The sequence below is a fragment of the Dreissena polymorpha genome, chromosome 11, assembly GCF_020536995.1.
Source record: "Dreissena polymorpha isolate Duluth1 chromosome 11, UMN_Dpol_1.0, whole genome shotgun sequence".
NCBI lineage: Eukaryota > Metazoa > Mollusca > Bivalvia > Myida > Dreissenidae > Dreissena > Dreissena polymorpha.
In genome coordinates, this window is record NC_068365.1 from 57,533,101 (window position 1) to 57,545,734 (window position 12,634).

The 12,634-nt window shown below is 37.7% G+C and overlaps 1 long non-coding RNA gene across 2 annotated transcripts in view; it reads right to left on the reverse strand.

Annotated features, from left to right (window-relative positions):
- Positions 1-1,010: 1,010 nt before the first annotated feature.
- Positions 1,011-12,634, reverse strand: part of LOC127850348 (uncharacterized) — a 25,235-nt gene continuing 13,611 nt past the window's right edge. For both annotated transcript variants that reach the window (XR_008035227.1, XR_008035228.1), the window contains 3 exons: positions 7,301-7,362; positions 4,726-4,787; positions 1,011-2,216 (listed from right to left, as the gene is read on the reverse strand). This is a non-coding gene — a long non-coding RNA (uncharacterized LOC127850348). The remainder of the gene's footprint in view (positions 2,217-4,725; positions 4,788-7,300; positions 7,363-12,634) is intronic.

Sequence of the window (12,634 nt, forward strand, 5' to 3'; positions counted from 1 at the left end):
GTTAATTAATATAAGAAATGTGTTGCACGTGTCATGAACGCATGTGTATTGGAATACACGCTGAAAACGCGTGATATAACCAGGGATATATTTGTTTGTATAGGTCCCTGATATAACGCATGACAGAGCGCGGCGGGTGAGATAACACAAGACCTCCCGCAGTTTTCCCTCGATGTTACCATTCTATTATGGTTACAATATACCAAAAGATTTCCTACACAAATTCAATGTAAAAGCAATAACTTCAACAAAAAATAAAGTCAAACTTTTGCGCATAGAGACCCCCATAACCATACCTTTTCTTAAAGAGCATTCCAAGTCGCAATGATTTAGACAATAAAAAAGGGGGGTCATGCGTTTTGCAAGAAAGAACTCGATGCGAATCAGCGGTCACTGTTTTACAGCCATCAATTTACCGGGTTCGTACCAGTGGATGTGGGTTTCCCGCCATCTGTCAAAGTCTCATGTAGTCTTTAACCTTCAAGCAAATGAGTGAATTTCTGTTAAACATCAATGTTTTCCCTACCACATGCACAAAGAAACATTCTAAAATAAAGTCATGGCAAGTGCCCACACAGAGAATTGTGTCTTCTTATAAATGATGTTCAGGTTTTTAAAGAGTATAGCATTGCACTCCAAAAAGATTTAGTATATTGTAACCTAAAGGAAAAATATGTTCTGCATGAAATGTGTTTTTCTTGCATATTATTATCTTCCTATTCATATTGCACCAATATATTAAGTTTGGCTGGATTATCTGTCCATTTGGCCATTTTAGATCACATTTTCACATGCGGGTGTTTTCGGTCCGAAGAAGGCGATTAAGGGCTGTTAAAGCTTAAATGTCCCTTTAAGAGTTAAAGCTGTTGTGTTCAATATCTGCAACAAAATACCAAAACAAACCATATGGACAGGCACGTGGGGCTTATGCGGGGTGGGGAAAGAATGAACTTGTCAGATATTTTCACTCTAAGCAATTTTGATAATGTCTTTTTTGTGTGTGTTTTTTTTTTAAATACCCCCAAAAATGTCAATTTCCCAGCAAAAATATCCAATTTCATCCAAGACAAACAACAAATAAGCAAAAATGAGAGATCAAAGATACTTTGAAGTGTAGAAATCAATAAGCTTCCTATAACTTGTTGTTTCACACTTATAAAAGTGTGAAATCTTGAAAGCGCCTTGTTGCTCGGAGCCCATTTATTTACCAGTCGCAAATGGTATATTCTAGCATATAATGCCATGGGTGCCTTTAAACTGCAGCAGATGGTCAATATGCTCTGCCAGCTGTCATTCAGAGGTTCAAGAGAATACAAAATTTCATATTTTGGGCGCAAAACAAGTACTTTTGACTATTTTTATGGTGGCAATCTGGTCAAAATGGGCGTTAATAACTGAGCGAAAGACAAAAATGCTCATTTTGGGGGTTTAAACTAGAAGGAAAGGTTAAAATGAACAAGATACATATATGTTGGAGAGCATTATAAGCTTAGAAATGAAGTTCTATGAAGTAACAGGGGCAGAAAGGCAGCTCAGATCAATGCAGGCTTCCTGAAAGAGGTTTCTAGTACATCTTCTGGGGACACAGCTTCCCGCAGAATTCTCAACACAACACATATCATTGATCCATGTCACCTTTGTATGCAAAGACAAGCAAATAAGGTCAATACTTCCCATAAATCACTGAATGAGAGAAGCATGTACCAAATGAAAAACTAAACTGGTTGCTGAAAGTGCCACATTTTGGCAAAAAGATCCCTCTAAGGTAAATGATGAAGGGGACACTTGCTACAACAATCCTATGTTTAAGTCGGACGCCACATCCTTTCAAGCCGGGACCATGACTGTAAGCATATTGTGAGAAAACAATACCAAACACAAGCTGATTGTAGGGTTACAAGTAGCATATCAACTCAGATGCACTGCATACATGCTTAGGAACAAGGATAAACCTGTTAAGTGCCAACTTCTGCTGCCAACAAAGCGCGAGCTTTACGTGTCAGGACGCGGAACTATCCATACAAACTGCACGGGGAATTGCAAGGCGGCAAGGGTTTGAGTGACCACAAACCTGATTATGACAGTATTTCACACCTTAAGCATCATAAATATGCTTATTTGCTTGCGTACATGATAATAATTTAGTATTATTACCTGTTTTACCATCAACAACCCTTATCCAGTGGCCCTCGGCTTAGTTGCAGACATTCCTCTACCTGAAAAAGTCAAAATTCCCAATAAAAAATAGATATAAAATGGCAAAAAACATGCACTTAAGTATTTTTAGTGTATTTTTATGAATAATATGAAGTAATAAACCTTGTTATGTTCATGATTGCACTAAATATGAAGGCTGCCTCAATTAAGTGTCTGCTGCACTGTCCAAACTGTAAAAATGTCCGCCATTCCATGTCGGTGAAATGGGGCTCTGTTTGAATGTTCATGCTTTATGCACTAGCTATTGTTGCGTTACTGGATCACGGAGTTCCTGGCGTTGAATTCTGACTTCATGTAGCACACTAACGCTACACGGTCAAACAATATGCCTTTGAATTCAAGTCGGAAAGCAATTTAGCCCTTATTTGGCTATATCAGGGTGGGGGTCAACTTGAAAAACAACTATTCCAGGTCAAATTATCTGAATTCATGCATTTAAGGCACTTATTTTCTTCTCTTTTGTTAAGAAATGACCAAAAATCAGCTTTCCCAGTCATATTTTGCACTTGCAGATGATATTTCATTTTTACCTAAAGCTAGTTTAGGTTACAATATACCAAAAGATTTCCTACACAAATTCAATGTAAAAGCAATAACTTCAACAAAAAATAAAGTCAAACTTTTGCGCATAGAGACCCCCATAACCATACCTTTTCTTAAAGAGCATTCCAAGTCGCAATGATTTAGACAATAAAAAAGGGGGGTCATGCGTTTTGCAAGAAAGAACTCGATGCGAATCAGCGGTCACTGTTTTACAGCCATCAATTTACCGGGTTCGTACCAGTGGATGTGGGTTTCCCGCCATCTGTCAAAGTCTCATGTAGTCTTTAACCTTCAAGCAAATGAGTGAATTTCTGTTAAACATCAATGTTTTCCCTACCACATGCACAAAGAAACATTCTAAAATAAAGTCATGGCAAGTGCCCACACAGAGAATTGTGTCTTCTTATAAATGATGTTCAGGTTTTTAAAGAGTATAGCATTGCACTCCAAAAAGATTTAGTATATTGTAACCTAAAGGAAAAATATGTTCTGCATGAAATGTGTTTTTCTTGCATATTATTATCTTCCTATTCATATTGCACCAATATATTAAGTTTGGCTGGATTATCTGTCCATTTGGCCATTTTAGATCACATTTTCACATGCGGGTGTTTTCGGTCCGAAGAAGGCGATTTAAGGGCTGTTAAAGCTTAAATGTCCCTTTAAGAGTTAAAGCTGTTGTGTTCAATATCTGCAACAAAATACCAAAACAAACCATATGGACAGGCACGTGGGGCTTATGCGGGGTGGGGAAAGAATGAACTTGTCAGATATTTTCACTCTAAGCAATTTTGATAATGTCTTTTTTGTGTGTGTTTTTTTTTAAATACCCCCAAAAATGTCAATTTCCCAGCAAAAATATCCAATTTCATCCAAGACAAACAACAAATAAGCAAAAATGAGAGATCAAAGATACTTTGAAGTGTAGAAATCAATAAGCTTCCTATAACTTGTTGTTTCACACTTATAAAAGTGTGAAATCTTGAAAGCGCCTTGTTGCTCGGAGCCCATTTATTTACCAGTCGCAAATGGTATATTCTAGCATATAATGCCATGGGTGCCTTTAAACTGCAGCAGATGGTCAATATGCTCTGCCAGCTGTCATTCAGAGGTTCAAGAGAATACAAAATTTCATATTTTGGGCGCAAAACAAGTACTTTTGACTATTTTTATGGTGGCAATCTGGTCAAAATGGGCGTTAATAACTGAGCGAAAGACAAAAATGCTCATTTTGGGGGTTTAAACTAGAAGGAAAGGTTAAAATGAACAAGATACATATATGTTGGAGAGCATTATAAGCTTAGAAATGAAGTTCTATGAAGTAACAGGGGCAGAAAGGCAGCTCAGATCAATGCAGGCTTCCTGAAAGAGGTTTCTAGTACATCTTCTGGGGACACAGCTTCCCGCAGAATTCTCAACACAACACATATCATTGATCCATGTCACCTTTGTATGCAAAGACAAGCAAATAAGGTCAATACTTCCCATAAATCACTGAATGAGAGAAGCATGTACCAAATGAAAAACTAAACTGGTTGCTGAAAGTGCCACATTTTGGCAAAAAGATCCCTCTAAGGTAAATGATGAAGGGGACACTTGCTACAACAATCCTATGTTTAAGTCGGACGCCACATCCTTTCAAGCCGGGACCATGACTGTAAGCATATTGTGAGAAAACAATACCAAACACAAGCTGATTGTAGGGTTACAAGTAGCATATCAACTCAGATGCACTGCATACATGCTTAGGAACAAGGATAAACCTGTTAAGTGCCAACTTCTGCTGCCAACAAAGCGCGAGCTTTACGTGTCAGGACGCGGAACTATCCATACAAACTGCACGGGGAATTGCAAGGCGGCAAGGGTTTGAGTGACCACAAACCTGATTATGACAGTATTTCACACCTTAAGCATCATAAATATGCTTATTTGCTTGCGTACATGATAATAATTTAGTATTATTACCTGTTTTACCATCAACAACCCTTATCCAGTGGCCCTCGGCTTAGTTGCAGACATTCCTCTACCTGAAAAAGTCAAAATTCCCAATAAAAAATAGATATAAAATGGCAAAAAACATGCACTTAAGTATTTTTAGTGTATTTTTATGAATAATATGAAGTAATAAACCTTGTTATGTTCATGATTGCACTAAATATGAAGGCTGCCTCAATTAAGTGTCTGCTGCACTGTCCAAACTGTAAAAATGTCCGCCATTCCATGTCGGTGAAATGGGGCTCTGTTTGAATGTTCATGCTTTATGCACTAGCTATTGTTGCGTTACTGGATCACGGAGTTCCTGGCGTTGAATTCTGACTTCATGTAGCACACTAACGCTACACGGTCAAACAATATGCCTTTGAATTCAAGTCGGAAAGCAATTTAGCCCTTATTTGGCTATATCAGGGTGGGGGTCAACTTGAAAAACAACTATTCCAGGTCAAATTATCTGAATTCATGCATTTAAGGCACTTATTTTCTTCTCTTTTGTTAAGAAATGACCAAAAATCAGCTTTCCCAGTCATATTTTGCACTTGCAGATGATATTTCATTTTTACCTAAAGCTAGTTTAGGTTACAATATACCAAAAGATTTCCTACACAAATTCAATGTAAAAGCAATAACTTCAACAAAAAATAAAGTCAAACTTTTGCGCATAGAGACCCCCATAACCATACCTTTTCTTAAAGAGCATTCCAAGTCGCAATGATTTAGACAATAAAAAAGGGGGGTCATGCGTTTTGCAAGAAAGAACTCGATGCGAATCAGCGGTCACTGTTTTACAGCCATCAATTTACCGGGTTCGTACCAGTGGATGTGGGTTTCCCGCCATCTGTCAAAGTCTCATGTAGTCTTTAACCTTCAAGCAAATGAGTGAATTTCTGTTAAACATCAATGTTTTCCCTACCACATGCACAAAGAAACATTCTAAAATAAAGTCATGGCAAGTGCCCACACAGAGAATTGTGTCTTCTTATAAATGATGTTCAGGTTTTTAAAGAGTATAGCATTGCACTCCAAAAAGATTTAGTATATTGTAACCTAAAGGAAAAATATGTTCTGCATGAAATGTGTTTTTCTTGCATATTATTATCTTCCTATTCATATTGCACCAATATATTAAGTTTGGCTGGATTATCTGTCCATTTGGCCATTTTAGATCACATTTTCACATGCGGGTGTTTTCGGTCCGAAGAAGGCGATTTAAGGGCTGTTAAAGCTTAAATGTCCCTTTAAGAGTTAAAGCTGTTGTGTTCAATATCTGCAACAAAATACCAAAACAAACCATATGGACAGGCACGTGGGGCTTATGCGGGGTGGGGAAAGAATGAACTTGTCAGATATTTTCACTCTAAGCAATTTTGATAATGTCTTTTTTGTGTGTGTTTTTTTTTTAAATACCCCCAAAAATGTCAATTTCCCAGCAAAAATATCCAATTTCATCCAAGACAAACAACAAATAAGCAAAAATGAGAGATCAAAGATACTTTGAAGTGTAGAAATCAATAAGCTTCCTATAACTTGTTGTTTCACACTTATAAAAGTGTGAAATCTTGAAAGCGCCTTGTTGCTCGGAGCCCATTTATTTACCAGTCGCAAATGGTATATTCTAGCATATAATGCCATGGGTGCCTTTAAACTGCAGCAGATGGTCAATATGCTCTGCCAGCTGTCATTCAGAGGTTCAAGAGAATACAAAATTTCATATTTGGGCGCAAAACAAGTACTTTTGACTATTTTTATGGTGGCAATCTGGTCAAAATGGGCGTTAATAACTGAGCGAAAGACAAAAATGCTCATTTTGGGGGTTTAAACTAGAAGGAAAGGTTAAAATGAACAAGATACATATATGTTGGAGAGCATTATAAGCTTAGAAATGAAGTTCTATGAAGAGTAACAGGGGCAGAAAGGCAGCTCAGATCAATGCAGGCTTCCTGAAAGAGGTTTCTAGTACATCTTCTGGGGACCACAGCTTCCCGCAGAATTCTCAACACAACACATATCATTGATCCATGTCACCTTTGTATGCAAAGACAAGCAAATAAGGTCAATACTTCCCATAAATCACTGAATGAGAGAAGCATGTACCAAATGAAAAACTAAACTGGTTGCTGAAAGTGCCACATTTTGGCAAAAAGATCCCTCTAAGGTAAATGATGAAGGGGACACTTGCTACAACAATCCTATGTTTAAGTCGGACGCCACATCCTTTCAAGCCGGGGACCATGACTGTAAGCATATTGTGAGAAAACAATACCAAACACAAGCTGATTGTAGGGTTACAAGTAGCATATCAACTCAGATGCACTGCATACATGCTTAGGAACAAGGATAAACCTGTTAAGTGCCAACTTCTGCTGCCAACAAAGCGCGAGCTTTACGTGTCAGGACGCGGAACTATCCATACAAACTGCACGGGGAATTGCAAGGCGGCAAGGGTTTGAGTGACCACAAACCTGATTATGACAGTATTTCACACCTTAAGCATCATAAATATGCTTATTTGCTTGCGTACATGATAATAATTTAGTATTATTACCTGTTTTACCATCAACAACCCTTATCCAGTGGCCCTCGGCTTAGTTGCAGACATTCCTCTACCTGAAAAAGTCAAAATTCCCAATAAAAAATAGATATAAAATGGCAAAAAACATGCACTTAAGTATTTTTAGTGTATTTTTATGAATAATATGAAGTAATAAACCTTGTTATGTTCATGATTGCACTAAATATGAAGGCTGCCTCAATTAAGTGTCTGCTGCACTGTCCAAACTGTAAAAATGTCCGCCATTCCATGTCGGTGTGAAATGGGGCTCTGTTTGAATGTTCATGCTTTATGCACTAGCTATTGTTGCGTTACTGGATCACGGAGTTCCTGGCGTTGAATTCTGACTTCATGTAGCACACTAACGCTACACGGTCAAACAATATGCCTTTGAATTCAAGTCGGAAAGCAATTTAGCCCTTATTTGGCTATATCAGGGTGGGGGTCAACTTGAAAAACAACTATTCCAGGTCAAATTATCTGAATTCATGCATTTAAGGCACTTATTTTCTTCTCTTTTGTTAAGAAATGACCAAAAATCAGCTTTCCCAGTCATATTTTGCACTTGCAGATGATATTTCATTTTTACCTAAAGCTAGTTTAAAGGAAAAATATGTTCTGCATGAAATGTGTTTTTCTTGCATATTATTATCTTCCTATTCATATTGCACCAATATATTAAGTTTGGCTGGATTATCTGTCCATTTGGCCATTTTAGATCACATTTTCACATGCGGGTGTTTTCGGTCCGAAGAAGGCGATTTAAGGGCTGTTAAAGCTTAAATGTCCCTTTAAGAGTTAAAGCTGTTGTGTTCAATATCTGCAACAAAATACCAAAACAAACCATATGGACAGGCACGTGGGGCTTATGCGGGGTGGGGAAAGAATGAACTTGTCAGATATTTTCACTCTAAGCAATTTTGATAATGTCTTTTTTGTGTGTGTTTTTTTTTAAATACCCCCAAAAATGTCAATTTCCCAGCAAAAATATCCAATTTCATCCAAGACAAACAACAAATAAGCAAAAATGAGAGATCAAAGATACTTTGAAGTGTAGAAATCAATAAGCTTCCTATAACTTGTTGTTTCACACTTATAAAAGTGTGAAATCTTGAAAGCGCCTTGTTGCTCGGAGCCCATTTATTTACCAGTCGCAAATGGTATATTCTAGCATATAATGCCATGGGTGCCTTTAAACTGCAGCAGATGGTCAATATGCTCTGCCAGCTGTCATTCAGAGGTTCAAGAGAATACAAAATTTCATATTTTGGGCGCAAAACAAGTACTTTTGACTATTTTTATGGTGGCAATCTGGTCAAAATGGGCGTTAATAACTGAGCGAAAGACAAAAATGCTCATTTTGGGGGTTTTAAACTAGAAGGAAAGGTTAAAATGAACAAGATACATATATGTTGGAGAGCATTATAAGCTTAGAAATGAAGTTCTATGAAGTAACAGGGGCAGAAAGGCAGCTCAGATCAATGCAGGCTTCCTGAAAGAGGTTTCTAGTACATCTTCTGGGGACACAGCTTCCCGCAGAATTCTCAACACAACACATATCATTGATCCATGTCACCTTTGTATGCAAAGACAAGCAAATAAGGTCAATACTTCCCATAAATCACTGAATGAGAGAAGCATGTACCAAATGAAAAACTAAACTGGTTGCTGAAAGTGCCACATTTTGGCAAAAAGATCCCTCTAAGGTAAATGATGAAGGGGACACTTGCTACAACAATCCTATGTTTAAGTCGGACCGCCACATCCTTTCAAGCCGGGACCATGACTGTAAGCATATTGTGAGAAAACAATACCAAACACAAGCTGATTGTAGGGTTACAAGTAGCATATCAACTCAGATGCACTGCATACATGCTTAGGAACAAGGATAAACCTGTTAAGTGCCAACTTCTGCTGCCAACAAAGCGCGAGCTTTACGTGTCAGGACGCGGAACTATCCATACAAACTGCACGGGGAATTGCAAGGCGGCAAGGGTTTGAGTGACCACAAACCTGATTATGACAGTATTCACACCTTAAGCATCATAAATATGCTTATTTGCTTGCGTACATGATAATAATTTAGTATTATTACCTGTTTTTACCATCAACAACCCTTATCCAGTGGCCCTCGGCTTAGTTGCAGACATTCCTCTACCTGAAAAAGTCAAAATTCCCAATAAAAAATAGATATAAAATGGCAAAAAAACATGCACTTAAGTATTTTTAGTGTATTTTTATGAATAATATGAAGTAATAAACCTTGTTATGTTCATGATTGCACTAAATATGAAGGCTGCCTCAATTAAGTGTCTGCTGCACTGTCCAAACTGTAAAAATGTCCGCCATTCCATGTCGGTGAATGGGGCTCTGTTTGAATGTCATGCTTTATGCACTAGCTATTGTTTGCGTTATGGATCACGGAGTTCCTGGCGTTGAATTCTGACTTCATGTAGCACACTAACGCTACACGGTCAAACAATTATGCCTTTGAATTCAAGTCGGAAAGCAATTAGCCTTATTTGGCTATATCAGGGTGGGGGTCAACTTGAAAAACAACTATTCCAGGTCAAATTATCTGAATTCATGCATTTAAGGCACTTATTTTCTTCTCTTTTGTTAAGAAATGACCAAAAATCAGCTTTCCCAGTCATATTTTGCACTTGCAGATGATATTTCATTTTACCTAAAGCTAGTTTAAAGGAAAAATATGTTCTGCATGAAATGTGTTTTTCTTGCATATTATTATCTTCCTATTCATATTGCACCAATATATTAAGTTTGGCTGGATTATCTGTCCATTTGGCCATTTTAGATCACATTTTCACATGCGGGTGTTTCGGTCCGAAGAAGGCGATTTAAGGGCTGTTAAAGCTTAAATGTCCCTTTAAGAGTTAAAGCTGTTGTGTTCAATATCTGCAACAAAATACCAAAACAAACCATATGGACAGGCACGTGGGGCTTATGCGGGGTGGGGAAAGAATGAACTTGTCAGATATTTTCACTCTAAGCAATTTTGATAATGTCTTTTTTGTGTGTGTTTTTTTTTTAAATACCCCAAAAATGTCAATTTCCCAGCAAAAATATCCAATTTCATCCAAGACAAACAACAATAAGCAAAAATGAGAGATCAAAGATACTTTGAAGTGTAGAAATCAATAAGCTTCCTATAACTTGTTGTTTCACACTTATAAAAGTGTGAATCTTGAAAGCGCCTGTTGCTCGGAGCCCATTTATTTACAGTCGCAAATGGTATATTCTAGCATATAATGCCAATGGGTGCCTTTTTTAAACTGCAGCAGATGGTTCAATATGCTCTGCCAGCTGTCATTCAGAGGTTCAAGAGAATACAAAATTTCATATTTTGGGCGCAAAACAAGTACTTTTGACTATTTTTATGGTGGCAATCTGGTCAAAATGGGCGTTATATAACTGAGCGAAAGACAAAAATGCTCATTTTGGGGGTTTTTAGTTTTAAACTAGAAGGAAAGGTTTAAAATGAACAAGATACATATATGTTGGAGAGCATTATAAGCTTAGAAATGAAGGTTCTATGAAGTAACAGGGGCAGAAAGGCAGCTCAGATCAATGCAGGCTTCCTGTGAAAGAGGTTTCTAGTACATCTTCTGGGGACACAGCTCCCGCCAGAATTCTCAACACAACACATATCATGATCCATGTCACCTTTGTATGCAAAGACAAGCAAATAAGGTCAATACTTCCCATAAATCACTGAATGAGAGAAGCATGTACCAAATGAAAAACTAAACTGGTTGCTGAAAGTGCCACATTTTGGCAAAAGATCCCATCTAAGGTAAATGATGAAGGGGACACTTGCTACAACAATCCAATGTTTAAGTCGGAAGCCACATCCTTTCAAGCCGGGGGACCATGACTGTAAGCATATTGTGAGAAAACAATACCAAACACAAGCTGATGTAGGGTTACAAGTAGCATATCAACTCAGATGCACTGCTACATGCTTAGGAAACAAGGATAACCTGTTAAGTGCCAACTTCTGCTGCCAACAAAGCGCGAGCTTTACGTGTCAGGACGCGGAACTATCCATACAAAACTGCACGGGGAATTGCAAGGCGGCAAGGGTTTGAGTGACCACAAACCTGATTATGACAGTATTTCACACCTTAAGCATCATAAATATGCTTATTTGCTTGCGTACATGATTAATAATTTTAGTATTATTACTGTTTTACCATCAAACACCCTTATCCAGTGGCCCCTCGGCTTAGTTGGCCAGACATTCCTACCTGAAAAAGTCAAAATTCCCAATAAAAAATAGATATAAATGGCAAAAAAAACATGCACTTAAGTATTTTTAGTGTATTTTTATGAATAATATGAAGTAATAAACTTGTTATGTTCATGATTGCCACTAAATGAAGGCTGCCTAAATAAAGTGTCTGCTGCACTGTCCAAACTGTAAAAATGTCCGCCATTCCATGTCGGTGAAATGGGGGCTCTGTTTGAATGTTCATGCTTTATGCACTAGCTATTGTTGCGTTACTGGATCACGGAGTTCCTGGCGTTGAATTCTGACTTCATGTAGCACACTAACGCTACACGGTCAAACAATATGCCTTTGAATTCAAGTCGGAAAGCAATTTAGCCCTTATTTGGCTATATCAGGGTGGGGGGTCAACTTGAAAAACAACTATTCCAGGTCAAATTATCTGAATTCATGCATTTAAGGCACTTATTTTCTTCTCTTTTGTTAAGAAATGACCAAAAATCAGCTTTCCCAGTCATATTTTGCACTTGCAGATGATATTTCTTTTACCTAAAGCTAGTTTAAAGGAAAAATAGTTCTGCATGAAATGGTTTTTCTTGCATTATTATCTTCCCTCCTATTCATATTGCACAATATATTAAGTTTGGCTGGATTATCTGTCCATTTGGCCATTTTAGATCACATTTTCACATGCGGGTTGTTTCGGTCCGAAGAAGGCGATTTTAGGGCGTGTTAAAGCTTAAATGTCCCGTTAAGAGTTAAAGTTTGTGTTCATATCTGCAACAAAATACCAAAACAAACCTAGGACAGGCAAGTGGGGCTTATGCGGGGTGGGGGGGAAAGAATGAACTTGTCAGATATTTTCACCTAAGCAATTTTGATAATGTCTTTTTTGTGTGTGTTTTTTTTTAAATACCCCCAAAAATGTCAATTTTCCCAGCAAAAATATCCAATTTCATCCAAGACAAACAACAAATAAGCAAAAATGAGAGATCAAAGATACTTGAAGTGTAGAAAATCAATAAGCTTCCTATAACTGTTGTTTCACACTTATAAAAGTGTGAAATCTTGAAAGCGCC